General features: G+C 39.4%; 1 pseudogene; it reads right to left on the reverse strand.

The window, feature by feature from the left end:
* Window positions 1-9,628: 9,628 nt before the first annotated feature.
* On the reverse strand, window positions 9,629-10,549 carry LOC134207444 (uncharacterized; annotated as a pseudogene).
* Window positions 10,550-10,825: the final 276 nt, after the last annotated feature.

Raw genomic sequence — 10,825 nt, forward strand, 5'->3', positions numbered from 1 at the left:
ATTTGTCATTTTAATCCATGATGAAACCAGTAAGTAGGGGAAATGATGGCTTTGGCAGGTTTTGTTCTATTATTGGCAGGGGGTTTTTTATGACTGACTAGGCTCAAATTTGGCCTAAACATTCTTTGCATATCAAAGAATATTGTGGCCAAATTTCATAAAATTTGGTCCACAAAAACCCCCTGCCAATAATAGACCCTGCCAATAACCCCCCTGCCAATAACAAAACATGCCAAAGCCGTCATTTCCCCTACTTACCGGTTTCATCATGGATTAAAATGACAAATATTACAACAAACAATAATTGTGAAAAGAAATCACCAAGCTAAAATGGCTAATTTTTCCTAAAGTTTGACAGCAGTGCCCGTCGGAAAAAAACGCTGAACGATCAGTAATCTAGAAAAGTCTGCTGATTTTCAGTTAAGACAAATCGGTATCCTGATTTTCATTAAGTTTCACAATTGCTGATAATTCTTCAGTAAAGCATTTTGCTGAAAACTTTTATGATTTTGGTGTGTATCCAACCAATCAATCAATCAATCAACTAATCAACCAATCAAGAAAACCAACAAAAACAACTAATCAACTAATTGATTGTTGGTTTGGTTGCCAATACAACCAACCAATCAGGTTATTTGATTGATTGGTTGCTTGCCTGGTTGATTGATTGGTTGGTCGAGTTTAGGACTCTCCATTTAATTCCACCAATTATTTTGACATCTTTGCAGATACGTATTTCGACCACAACTGTGTGGTCGTATTCAGTGTCTCGTACTTGACTCGACTGTTTTGTTGCTTGCTTGATTAGTTCGTAGGTTAGATAATTGATTGGTTGATTGATAAATTGCTTGATTGGTTGGTTGATTGATTGGTTGGTTATTTGGTTGATCGGTTGATTGATTGCTGCTTGATTTGTTAGTTGGTAGAATGGTTGATTGGTTGGTTGGTTGCTTGATTGTTGATTGGTTCTCAATCTTACCAACTAATCAGGTTATTTGGTTGATTGATTGACGGGTTGATTGATTAGTTGCTTGATTGGTTGGTCGACTGGTTAGTTCATATGTTGTTTTTGTTGGTTGCTTCAATGGTTGCTTGGTTGATGATTAGTTGGTTGGTTGCCGATTGCTTGGTTGATTGGCAGCTTGCCTGAAAGGCTGATTGCTGGATTAGTTGGTTGGTTGCTTAATTGGTCGGTTTTTTAGTTGATTGTTTGCTTTACTGGTTGATTGAATGGTCGGTTGGCTGGTTAGTTGATTAGCTGTTTTGTTGGTTGCTTGAATGGTTGATTGGTTGGTTGCTTATTTGGTTGATTAGCTTGTTGGTTGATTGGTTGATTAGTTAGTCGGTTGATTGGTAGCTTGCTTGATTGGTTGGTTGCTGGATTAGTTGATTGATTGGTGGTTGGTTACTTATTTGTTTGATTGGTTTGCTTTACTTGATTGATTGGTTGTGGTTTTTAGTTGATTGGTTGGTCGTTTCGTTAATTGGTAAGTTGTTTATTTAATTGGTTAATTAGTTGGTTGGTTGCTTGATTGGTTTGGTTGATTGGTGGCTTACTTGATTGGTTGGTTGCCGCTTGATTTGTCAGTTGGAGTATGGTTGATTGATTGGTTGGTTGATTGTTGGTTGGTTACTTAATTTTTGGTTGGTTGGTTGACTGGTTGATTGGTTGGTTGGGTTGCTTGTTGGTTAGTAGGCTGGTTAGTTGATTAGTTGTTTTGTTGATTGCTTGGTTGATTGGTTAATAAGTTGATTGCTAGGTTGCTTGATTGGTTAGTTATTTGGTTGATTTAACCAACCAACCCGGTTGCTGCTTGATTTGTTAGTTGGTAGAATGGTTGATTGGTTGGTTGCTTCATTGTTGGTTGATTGATTGATTGATTGGTAATTTGCTTGACTGGTTGATTGTTTGCTGCTTGATTGGCTGAACGGCTGGTTAGTTGATATGTTTGTTTTATTGGTTGCTTGGTTGGTTGATTAGTTGATTCGTTGCTTGATTGATTGGTAGCTTGCTTGAATGGCTGATTGCTGGATTAGCCAATCAAGCAACCAATCAACTAAATAACCAACCAAGCAACCAACAAACAATGAAGCAACCAATTAAGCAACCAGCCAACTATCAAGGAACCAACTAATCAACAGTTCTACCAACTAACAAATCAAGCAACAACCAACCAATCAACTATTCTACCAACTAACAAATCAAGCAGCAACCAACCAACCCATCAACCAAATAACTAACCAATCAATCAACCAACCAATCAAGCAATCAACAAAACAACTAATCAACTAACCAGCCTACTAACCAACAAGCAACCAAACCAATCAACCAATCAACCAACCAACAATCAAGCAACCAACAATTCAAGCAAACAACCAATAACCAATCAAACAACCAATCAACTAAACAACCAACCAATCCAGCAATCAACTTATTAAACAATCAACCAAGCAGTCAACAAAACAACTAATCAACTAACCAGCCTACTAACCAATCAATCAACATGTCAAGAAACCAACCAATCACCCATACTACCAACTAACAAATCAAGCGGCAATCAACCAAGCAACTGCCAAACCAACCAACTAATCAAGCAACCAACCAATCAATCAAGCAAGCAACTAATTAACCAATCAACTAAACAACTTTTCAATTAACGAGACGACCAACCAATGAAGCAACCAATCAACTAAATAACCACAACCAATCAATCAAGTAAAGCAACCAATCAACCAAATAAGTAAACCAACCATCAATCAATCAACTAATCCGGCAACCAACCAATCAAGCAAGCTACCAATCAACCAACTAACTAATCAACCAATCAACCAACAAGCTAATCAATCAAATAAGCAACCAACAAAACAACTAATCAACTAACAAGCCGACCAACCAATCAATCAATCAGTCAAGCATCCAAACAACCAAATAACCTACCAATCAATCAATTGAAGCCACTAATCAACCAATTAAGCAAATAACCATTCAACCAACTAACAAATCAAGCAAGCAACCAACCAACCAGTCAACCAATCAAGAAACCAAATAACCAACCAATCAATCATCTAACAAAGCAAGCAACCAACAAGCTAATCAACCAAATAAGCAACCAACCAATCAACTATTCAAGCAACCAACAAAACAAGCAATCAACTAACCAGCCGACCAACTATTCAATCAACCAGTAAAGCAAACAATCAACCAATTAAGCAACCAACCAACTAATCCAGCAATCAGCCATTCAGGCAAGCTACCAATCAACCAAGCAATCAAGCAACCAACCAACTAATCATTAACCAAGCAACCATTGAAGCAACCAACAACCCAGAACTAACCAGCCGACCAACAATTCAATCAACCAGTGAAGCCAGCCATGCAACCAATCAATCAAATAACCTGATTAGTTGGTTGGATTGGCAACCAACCAACAATCAAGCAACCAACCAATCAACCATTCTTCCAACTAACAAATCAAGCTGCAACCAACTAACCAACAAATCAAGTAACCAACCATTTAAGCAAGGTACCAATCAACTTGTTAACTAATCAACCAAGCAACCAACAAAACAAATAATCAACTAACCAGCCGACTAACAAATCAATCAGCCTGTCAAGCAACCAACCAATCAACCATACCATACTACCAACTAACAAATCAAGCAGCAGCCAACCAAATAATCAACCAACCAATCAAGTAACCAACCAGTCAAACAAGCTATCAATCTACCAAGCAATCAAGCAACCAACCAACTAATCAACCAATCAAGCAACCAAACAACTAATTAACCAAGCAATCAACAAAACAACTTATCAACTTACCAGCCGACCAACTAATCAACCAATCAACTAAATAACCACAACCAATCAATCAACCAGTGAAAAAAACAGTCAACCACTCAAGCAACCAATCATTCAACCATTCAAGCAAGCTACCATACCAATCAATCAATCCAGCAACTTAGCTGAGTCGATTGATGTGTAACAATATGGATCTTCGGGCCTCTCAACAAAAGTTCGTTTTGAAGTGATCTTAAAATAGGTATGTATTCGTAATCATTACGGTAATTTATTACATATTACGGTAGTGTGGGCAGCAATGCGAGTCACCAAGTCATGCAAATGAATCTCCGTAAATATAATCAATGAAAAATGAAAAATTGAGCGCATCTGGCGAATATTGTTTTCATTAGCTGTTTTACTAATTTCCTGCTCTCGACGAGTTTCCGAATTTGGCGAGACAATATTCCATTTTGCTTCTTTGGAGGATCTGAACGCCGGCGTTCTCATAATCTTCTGCATCGGTAGTCGTAGTAAAGCAAATGTTGTATTCCTGAACCCCTTTATTGGTTCCAACACAAGGCCGTCGGAGTATGCCACCTTATTTTTAGGTTTGCGACGATCAACAGCTGCTTCCGGTTTCTATTTATTATCGAATGACTAGAGTAAAACCGTAACTGCTTCCAGACATTGAACTGAAATTCCGTTCTTAGCAAACCATGAAACTTTGGTAACCAATACCTTCTTCTTCTTATTGGCATTACACCCCACACTGGGACAGAGCCGCCTCGCAGCTTAGTGTTCATTAAGCACTTCTACAGTTATTAGTGAGCTAGCTACCAATCAACCAAGCAATCAATGAACCAACCAACTAATCAACCAATCAATTCACCATTCAAGCAATCAATAAAACTACTAATCAACTAAACAAGGAACCAAATAAGCAACTAACTAATCGAGCAACCAACCATTCAAGCCCACTTTCAATCACTCAAGCAACTAATCAATCAACCAACCCATCAATTAAGCAACCATCCAATCAATCAAGCAATAAACCAATCAACCAACCAATCAAGCAATCAATCATTTAGGCAAGCTACCAAAGAACTAACCAAACAATAAACCAATTAGACAACCAACCTACCAAGCAACTACCAATCAAGCAACCAGCCATTCAGCCAACTAACAAATCAAGCAGGGGCCATCCTTAGCCGTGCGGTAGGAGGCGCGGCTACAAAGCAAGACCATGCTGAGGGTGGCTGGGTTCAATTCCCGGTGCCAGTCTAGGCAATTTTCGGATTTGGGAATTGTCTCGACTTCCCTGGGCATAAAAGTATTATCGTCTTAGCCTCATTATATACGAATGTAAAAATGGTAACCTGGCTTAGAAACCTCACAGTTAATAACTGTGGATGTGCTTAATGAACACTAAGTTGCGAGGCAGCTCTGCCCCAGTGTGGGAATGTAATGCCAATAAGAAGAAGAAGAACAAATCAAGCAACCAATCAATCGAGCAACCAAATCACCAATCAACTTTATAAGTAAAGAATCAAGTTACCAACTAAACAATCGAGCAACCAATCATTCAAGCCCACTTCCAATCAATCAAGCAACTAATCAATCTACCAACCCCCCAACTAAGCAAGCAACAAATCAATCAAGTAACAAACCAATCAATTTGTTAAGACAATTATTTTGAGCTTTTTAGTGGAATGTCTTCACTTGTCATAAGACGAATTTGTACAATCCCATTGAATTCCACCACTTAATTGTATCTTGACAGATACGTATTTCGACCTCAACAGTAAGGCCGTCTTCAGTGTCTCGTACTTGACTCGACTCGTCGTCGAGTCGAGTCAAGTACGAGACACTGAAGACGGTTTTACTGTTGAGGTTGAAATACGTATCTGTCAGAATACAATTAAGTGGTGGAATTCAATGGGATTGTACAAACTCGTCTTATGACAAGGGAAACTCAATCAAGCAAATTAATCATTTAAGCAAGATACCAGTGAACTAACCAACCAATAAACCAATCAAGCAACCAACCATTCAAGCAGAGTTACCAATCAAGCAACCAATCAGTAAAGTAACCAATTACCCAATCAAGCAACTAATTAACCAGCAAATCAACCAAACAACAAACGAATCAAGTAAACCAACTAACCAATCAAACAAACAATCATTCTAACCCACTTCCAATTAATCATGCAACCATTAACCAATCTACCAATCAACCAACCAACCATTCAAGCAAGCTACCAATCAACTTCCAACCAATCAAGCAATTAAACATCTAACCAACTAACAAGTCAACTAATCAATCAATCAACCAACCAACTAATCAACCAATCAAGCAACCAAAAAACAAATAATCAACTAACCAGCAGACCAAAAAATCAAGCAACCAATAAATCAACCATTTAAGCAAGCTACCAATTAACTAACCAACCAATAAAACAATTAGGCATTCAAGCGAGCTACCAACCAACCATTCAACCAACTAACAAATCAACCAACCAACCACCCAATTATTCAACCATTCAAGCAAGCTACCAATCAACCAACCAACCATTCAAACAACCTACCAATCCACCAGCCTGTCAACCAAACAATGAAACAACAAACTAATCAATCAACCTACTAATCAATCAAGGAACCCAATCTTTTTTCAAGCAACTAACATGAAAACCATTCAAGAAAACAACAAAACAATCAATCAACCATTCAAGCAAGCTACCAATAAACTAAATTAGGCAACCATCCTTTCAAGCATCTTACCAATCAACCAAGCAACCAATCATTCAACCATTCAAGCAAGCTACCAATCAATTAAAAAATAAATCAAGCAACCAATTAACCTATCAAGCAACTAACCAACCAATTAGGCAGCCAACCAATCAAACAACTAACCAATCAAGCAAACAATCATTCAAGACCACTTCCAATCAATCAAGCAACCATTAACCAATCAAGCAACTAACGAATCAAACAAGCAATAAATCAACCAACTAACTTATCAAGCAAATAATCATTTCATCAACTAACAAATCAATCAATCAACCACCAACTAACCAATCACCCTTCCAAGCAACCAACAAAACAACAAATCAACTAACAAGCCGATCAACCAAATAACCCACCAATTAAGCAGCCAATTAATCAATCAAGAACCAATCAACCATATAACCAACGACTCAAGTAACCTACTAACCAATCGAGCTACCAATCAAAAAAGCAATCAATAAACCAACCAACTAATTGACCAAAAACCAACTGATTCACCATTCCAGAAACAAAACAAAACAACTAATCAACTAACCAGCCGACCATCCAATTAGGCAACCAATCATTCAACCATTCAAGCAAGCTGCAAATCAATAAATCAATCAAGCAACTAATCAACCAACCAATCAACCAACCAATCAACCAAACAACAAACGGATCAAGTAACCAACTAACCAATCAAGCAAACAATCATTCAAGCCCACTTCCAATCAATCAACCAATCATTAACCAATCAAGCAACTAACCAATCAAGCAACCAACCATTCAAGCAAGCTAAGAATCAACCAACCAGCCAGCCAACTAACTAAACATTCAAGCAAGCAACCAATTAACCAATCAAGCGACTAACCAATCAACCAACAAAGCAACCAATCAATCAAATAACTAACGAATCAAGTAACCAACTAATCAATCGTGGAACCAATCATTCAAGCCCACTTCCAATCAATCAATCAATAAAGAAAGCAACCAATTAACCAATCAAGCAACCAATCAACTATATAACCAACGAATCAAGTAACCTACTAACCAATCGAGCTACCAATCAATAAACCAACCAACTAATTGACCAATCATAAAACCAACTGATCCACCATTCAAGCAACCAACAAAACAACTGATCATTCAACCAACCAAGCAAGCTACAAATCAATAAATCAAGCAACCAATTAACCAATCAACCAACTAATCAATCAAGAATCAATCAATCAAAAAACAAACATCAAGTAACCAGCTAACCAATCAAGCAAACAATCATTCAAGCCCACTTCCAATCAATCAAGCAACCATTAACCAATCAAACAACCAACCATTCAAGCAAGCTACTAATCAACCAACCAACCATTGAACCAACTAACCAAACAAGCAACCAAACATTCAACCATTCAAGCAAGCTACCAATCAATCAAGCAACCAATTAACAAATCAAGCAACTAACCAATCAACCAACAAAGCAACCAATTAGTCAAATAACTAACGAATCAAGTAACCAACTAACCAATCGAGCAACCAACCATTCAAGCCCACTTCCAATCAATAAAGCAAACCATCCAATCAAGCAATCAACCATTTATGCAAGCTACTAATGAACTAACAAACCTATCAAGCAACTAACCCATCAACCAACCATCCAAGCAACTAATTAATCAACCAACCATTCAAGCAAGCTATCAATCAATCAAGCAAGCAACTAATCAACAATATAACCAACGAATCAAGTAACCTACTAACCAATCGAGCTACCAATCAAAACACAATCAATAAACCAACCAACAAATAGACCAACCAAACAACCAACTGATCCACCATTCAAGCAACCAACAAAACAACTAATCAACTAACCAGCCGACCAACCAATCATTCAACCATTATTTAAGCAAGCTACCAATCAATAAATCAAGCAACCAATTAACCAATCAACCAACCAAACAATCAAGCAACTAATCAATCAAACAACAAACGAATCAAGTAATCAACTAACCAATCAAGCAGCCAACCATTCAAGCAAGCTACCAACCAACCATTCAACCAACTAACCAAACATTCAATCATTCAAGGAAGCTACCAATCAATCAAGCAACGAATTAACCAATCAAGCAACTAACCATTCAACCAACAAAGCAACCAATCAATCAAATAACTAACGAATCAAGTAACCAGCTAACCAATCGAGCAACCTACTATTCAACCAACAAAGCAACCAATCAATCAAATAACTAACGAATCAAGTAACCAGCTAACCAATCGAGCAACCTACTATTCAAGCCCACTTCCAATCAATCAAGCAACAAACCAATCAATCAACCAACCAATAAACCATTTGAGCAAGCTACCAATGAACTAGTGGGCCCTCCTTAGCCGTGCGGTAAGACGCGCGGCTACAAAGCAAGACCATGCTGAGGGTGGCTGGGTTCGATTCCCGGTGCCGGTCTAGGTAATTTTCGGATTGGAAATTGTCTCGACTTCCCTGGGCATAAAAGAATCATCGTGCTAGCCTCATGATATACGAATGCTAAAATGGTAACCTGGCTTAGAAACCTCGCAGTTAATAACTGTGGAAGTGCTTAATGAACACTAAGCTGCGAGGCGGCTCTGTCCCAGTGTGGGGATGTAATGCCAATAAGAAGAAGACCAATGAACTAACCAACCAATAAGCATCTAATCAATCAACCAACCCACCAATCAAGCAACCAACCATTCAAGCTAGCTACCAATCAACCAAGCAAACAATGTACCAAGAAATCAACTAATCCACCATTCAAGCAACCAACAAAACAACTAATCAACTAACCAGCCTACTTACCAATCAACCAATCAAGCAACCAATCATTCAACCATTCAAGCCGGAGGGGATTCTTTCGGGAATCCTGGGGAAATTCATTAACATTAACACACAATTCAAATTAAAACGAGATAGTTTTTTTTCTCTGTAAAATTCCTGAGCGTTTCTAAATTCCTTCCAATATCAATAAACCTAACTGCCAGCGGTTCCTTTTCGTGCTTTCCGATAAATTGCACACGCAAAACAACAAATTTACTTCGTTCCTGTTGGTGCAGTACATTCGAATCGTGTGTTGGAGTTGGTAGTAAGTCTTTGCAGGAAAGTTTTGCCGATTACGTTGGTGAGTCGCCTACGTTGGTTCCGGCAATGGCATATGTCGTACTGTTACGGGATCTGGATTGACCCGAGTGGGAAATCGATCGCAATGGAATATTCCTGGGAAATGCAACCGGTTGTCTGGAATAATTAACGGCTGGTGTAAGACTATTGAGATTCACCATGGTGTTATCCGTGGTGGCATTTGTCTTTTCCTTCGAGGACGTCTTCTCGTACAGCGTCGTGGACCGCCTTGGCATCATGCCGCCGGCACTGGGCCCAACCGTCCGGTTGCCGTTGCCGGAGTCGAACTGGTGCTACGCGGTTTCGCCGGGCTGGAGATCGATGAATTATCTGCCGATGTGAATGGTTTGGAGCAGTTTGGTTATGCTCGACGCCGGCCTCTGGTTTTGTGCGGCTAATCTGGCAGTGTTCTCCTTCTTCTGTCGTTTGAAATTACTGCTAACTGACATCCGTTCCGAGATGCCACTGCTGGCCTTCGAGCTGTGATTATTACTGCCGGAGTTGTCAACCGCCGTGGGACCGGACCCAATGGCTGCCGATGCATCGCGTTGTTGCCACCGCCACCAGGCAGCGGTCACTGCTGCTGTCGGTCCGACACGTAAGGTTACACTGCCACTGGAGGCTCGTTTGATAGGTTTTGTGCTCGATGCAGATATTAATATTATACTTCGATGCACACCTCGGTACCTGGGACTTTGCTCTTGGGGGTAACTAGCGGCGGCACCCTCATTGCCGGCGATATTACGTAGTGACAGAGACGATCCGGGCCGGGAGCCGTCGGACTCGGGGTCCGTACTCTTTCTTCCGAGTAGCAGATAAATGGTCAAAACATCAACAATGCTCACGACAAGCAAACACTTTGTTTAAATAAAATGAATAAAATCAACCGAAAAAGTTGTGCGACACGCGAGGGAAAAACATTGAACTGTCATGACAGATGATGTCATGATGCAATAGACTCTGATCGTAGCCAAAAACATATCAGAGGTAAACAAAAATGAAAATGACAACTGTTGTCAAACTGACGTGGTTCGAATTGAGGGGCTTCTCAATGGTCGAGTGATTGTAATAATTGTAATCCGTCACTCCCCAGGGGTATATAGTGGTGCCCGGAAAAATGGACACCCCTCCGTCTATGT

The sequence above is a fragment of the Armigeres subalbatus genome, chromosome 1, assembly GCF_024139115.2.
Source record: "Armigeres subalbatus isolate Guangzhou_Male chromosome 1, GZ_Asu_2, whole genome shotgun sequence".
NCBI classification, from domain to species: domain Eukaryota; kingdom Metazoa; phylum Arthropoda; class Insecta; order Diptera; family Culicidae; genus Armigeres; species Armigeres subalbatus.